The following is a 5,000-nucleotide window of genomic DNA, read 5'->3' as shown; positions in this document are numbered from 1 at the left end:
GCATTTGACTGTACAAATACCAGCAGTGCTAGAAGCTATTCAAAGACAGGGAGTAGAGGAGGCATATTGTAAAATATTGGAAGATATACGAAGATGGGACAGCAACCATCAAGCTCCACAATGAAACCAATAAAATGCCAATTAAAAAAGGTGTAAAAAAAGGTGCCTTGAGGAAATATTCAAGAAGCTAGAATGGAACGGAAAGGGTATCAAAATAGGAGACGAATACCTAAACAATCTAAGATTTGCATATGATATTTTTTCTTCAGTGAATCTGCAAATGAAATGCAGCAACTAATAAACGATCTGAATAGAGAAAGTCTGAAAATCAGACTTAGGCTGAATAAGAAAAAGACCAAGATCATGTAGAAGGCGAAGTGCTAGAGGTAGTGGACAAGTATATATACCTAGGACAACTCGTACAGACAAATACATCTAGTGAAGAGGAAATAAAGCAACGCATCAGTCTAGACTGGAGCACCTTTGACAGACACAGTAGCATACTAAGAGGCTCCTTGCCATTATGTTTAAAAAGAAAAATCTTTAACCAATATGTCCTACCAGTTATGACCTATGGATCAGAAACATTACTGGAGAGGAAACTAATAAGTGCCCAGAGAGGGATGGAGAGGTTGATGCTGGAAATTAGCCTATGCGATCAGGTGAGGGCGATGTGGATCAGGGAATAGACAAAACTGGAAGATATACTTGTGAGCATCAACAAGAAAATAAGGCAATGGGCAAGTCATATATGTCAGAAACAGGACGACAGATGGGCGAAAAATGATAACATAAAGAGGCCAAGGGCCCGACAAAATAACGAAATTTGAGAGCCAAGACTGGAAACAAAAAAATGCAAAGTTGAAAAAGATTGGGGGAAGCTTACGTCCTGTAGTGGATCGATTCAGGCTGATGATAATGATAATGGTATATATATACATACATACATATATATATATATATATATATATATATATATATATATATATATATATATATATATATATATATGCACACATTTATACATATATCCGTATTATAATAACTTAGATAATTCATCTCGGTACTGGCATGATGTATCAGTATTCTTCATATCAATAAAGTGTTCAAACATTCGTATATCATTATCCTTCAAAAAAAACATCGAGATGTTGTAAAATGAAAATACGAAACTCAAATACATTAAAATATAAACATTTAAAGGAAACAGAAGTATGAAAGAACTGTATTCTATACAATCTTAAAATCGAACCATTTTGGAAAGTGACGTTGCTCGACGGTCATCATAACAACGTACACTAGGAGTTTCTTATTGTTTAACCAGGAACAAACGTAAAAGGAACAACTATTTCGCTCAAATATCCCTAAATCTTAAATGAGTTACACTTTGTTAAATAAAAGAAGCAACTAATTAGTAATAAAAAAAACCCAACCTCGTCCGCTCTCCAACGGTTTTGTACCCGCGCCCTCTTAACAGGCCTTTCGAAAATTCACGCGGCCAATTTGAAAACCAATATTTGATAAACTTTTATAACTCATAAATAATCGAAATCAGAAACATCCTTAACCTCACACAAATAGCCAAAAAATAAAATATAACATTCTATAACTGAACGCGAATACACCAAATCCTCCAAAGAGCAGGAAACAAATACAAGGGATACTTAAGTGAAATATGCATATGCAAAAAACAACAACATATATAGATATAAAATTATCACCCCCCTCATTAAAATCTTTCGTAGGTTATTCAGTACTTCAGGCACACTTCACATAGAAGGTCTTAACATGTCTTTGCCTTTTATATATATATAAGTTGTAAGGTTGCAGGGCAAGACCCAATCTATTTAACCTCTGGTTCTTATTTTTCATGTGACTCACAAATTGTAAACGATTATGATGACTGTAAACTACGTTTTCCTCTGCAGAATTATCCAGGTATATGGCGAACTTTTCCAGTGCCATTAACAGAGCCAAAGCCTCCTTTTCAATAGTGGAATAACTGCGCTGATATATTTTGAACTTCGGGTTAGTGCATTTACTCGCCTGTAATCTGTGCACATGCCTATCGCGTTATCCGACTTGGGCACTAATACGCACGGCGACGCCCACTCGCTCTCGCTCTGCTCAATTAATCCATGATGTAATAGGAAGCGAACTTCCTCCCTCAATATTTCTTTCTTGGATGGTGACATTCTCTACGGCGATTGTCTGACAGGGACAACGTCCTCTAAATAATATGACATCATGCGAAGTTACTGGGCTCGGGCAGGGTACATCACTGAATATGTCTAGAAAATCACTTAGAAGAGAAACTATAATTGTTTGTTGATCTCGTTTTAGATGCGAGAGTTTCTCATATGGATTTTGAAGTACATCTGAATTATGTAGCTTCTCTTCTACCTTGAATATCGTTTACTGACAATTTTTTCATCTCGTTGCCTGTTTCATGTACAGGGTTGTTCATCGACTGAGGGCTTTGTGTATTAAGTTTAGATGCACTGATCTTTTTATTCTTTTTACGTCCGGGAGTAGATATAACAAAATTCATTTTCCCCACTTTCTTAATGACTTCAAACGGACCTTGGTAACTGGCCTGAAGGGGTAACTTCCTTAAGGTCAATAACAAGCACTTTATCTCCTGGATTAAATTGCCTTTCCACAGATTCTTTAACAAAGTTATCTTTCATCTTTCCTTGAGCCCCTTTCAGATTTTCCATATCAAATTCTCGTACATAATTCACTTTACTATTCAACTTGTGAACATGTACATGTACAATATCAGATTTTTTATCTTCAAGCCAACATTCATTATTAATTTCATAGGTCCCCCGATCTCTCTCCCAAACAGCAATGCATCTGGAGAATATCCTAGGATTTCTTGTTTAATACTTCTAATAGCATGTAACATTAATGGAAGGCCTTCTTCCCAGCCTTTAACAGCTTCTAAACAAGTTCTAGTTAACATGCTCTTCAGTGTTAGGTGGAATCGTTCTAAAGCACCCTGACTCTCCGGGTGGTAAGCAGAAGCTAAATACTGAATAATCCCGTGGTTAGACATAACTTCCTTAAACACATTAGAAGTAAAATTTGTACCCTGGTCCGATTGTACTGAACGTGGCAACCTGTGTTGACTGAAAAACTTGTTGAGCAAAGGAATAATTGAGTTTTAAGTTATGTTTTTGATAGGAATAGCCTCAGGATACCATAATGGCTTACTGAAGTACACATAATGGTTAACATAAGTTGGTTTCCACGCTAAGATTATGTGTGTGTGTGTTTGTGTGTGTGTGTGTGTGTGTGTGTGTGTGTGTGTGTGTGTGTGTGTGTGTGTGTGTGTGTGTGTGTGTGTGTGTGTGTGTGTGTGTCTATTTATATGTACATATATGTATATATATATACATATACCTACACATATGTATGTATACATACACACCCACATATATATATATATATATATATATATATATATATATATATATATATATATAAATATATATAATATATATATATATATATATATATATATATATATATATATATATATATATATATGTGTGTGTGTGTGTGTGTGTGTGTGTGTGTGTGTGTGTGTGTGTGTGTAAATGTATAACACACACACACACACACACACACACACACACACACACACACACACACACACACACACATGTATGTATATGTATGCATAAGCCTCCCCTGCCGTTTCAAAGCCTCTTCATCATCGTGACTTTTGCAGTGCCTCCTCATGGCTACCCATGGAATCTGTGCACCTTGCGGTCCCAGGCTAAATTGTCGGGAGGAGCAGGAGGTCCTAAAGCAGGGGTACACAACTATTGGGAGTAAAAGTCCAGTTAGACAAGTTCCAATATATGCAGAGGTCCGGATAAATATTTTACATGCAATCATGAAAATAAAACCACCAATCTGAGTACTCCATAGTGTTCCCATATGATTTTTACTCATTTCATATTCACTCATATTTATAGAATATAAAGCTAACTAATGGCTATAAAAAATACAGGACCTCAATTTTTCTTCTCTTTGAGCCTGGGGTCTTGCTACAACACTAAGAAGGTCCGGATTCGGACCACAGACCGCCAATTGAGTAGCCCTGTCCTAGAGGTATGGAGTCATGGCCTACTGGCGTGTGGACATGCCCTTGCTCCATGCCAACCCTTGCCCCTTATCCCCCTAGGGTTAATGGGTGGCTTGGGGGAGGTGGGCCTTGCCAGTCCTCCAAACTCACTGGCACCAAACCATACAAACGGAAAAAATGCAAGGGGTATCTGGGTAGGAGCTTGGATCTTCCAGTCTTTGTGGCAGGGTGATCAATTACCCCAGCTATTGAGCAGTTGGAAGTTGATGTGCCTGTCCTCTCGGAGGAGATAAGACTTGGCAGCAGCACGATCAGTATGGATGGGTACACCTACTACTGGTCGGGCCGGGGTGATGGTTACCATCTCCAGGCAGTCGCCACAACCATCTCAAGTCGACTTCAACCTTCGGTAGTATAGATAACACCGGTTGACGAGTGTATCATGACATTGAGACTGAAGCATGCTTTTGGCTTCCTGTCTCTTATTGTTGTGTACGCTCCTACCAATGTTTGTAAACTCGATGAGAAATAGGCGTTCAATGCCAAACTCACATCTGTAGCAGAAAAATACCCACAATGAGACATTTACATTGTATTGGGTGACTTCATTGCAGTATCCAGCTGTGCTCAAGCTGGCTACGAGGCGTCTGTCGGTTTCTGTAGCTCAAGAACTGATCTCAGTAGTGAGAATAGCCTCCTTTTCCAGGAATTTGCTGGGTCCCAGAGATTGAGGATTTCTGGGTCCTGGTATCAGTGCTCCAACACACATCGTGGATGTGGTACAGTGATACAGTACTGTGGCCAAGGATATCGACCACAGTCTTGTAGCACTCACTAGAAGATTCTCCAGAACTGCAGGGTTTACTGGAGTGCCTAGTTCCGTGGTACTGACCATAGTTTG

The sequence above is a fragment of the Penaeus monodon genome, chromosome 5 (genome assembly GCF_015228065.2).
Source record: "Penaeus monodon isolate SGIC_2016 chromosome 5, NSTDA_Pmon_1, whole genome shotgun sequence".
Taxonomy (NCBI): domain Eukaryota; kingdom Metazoa; phylum Arthropoda; class Malacostraca; order Decapoda; family Penaeidae; genus Penaeus; species Penaeus monodon.
This window is presented reverse-complemented; position numbering follows the sequence as displayed.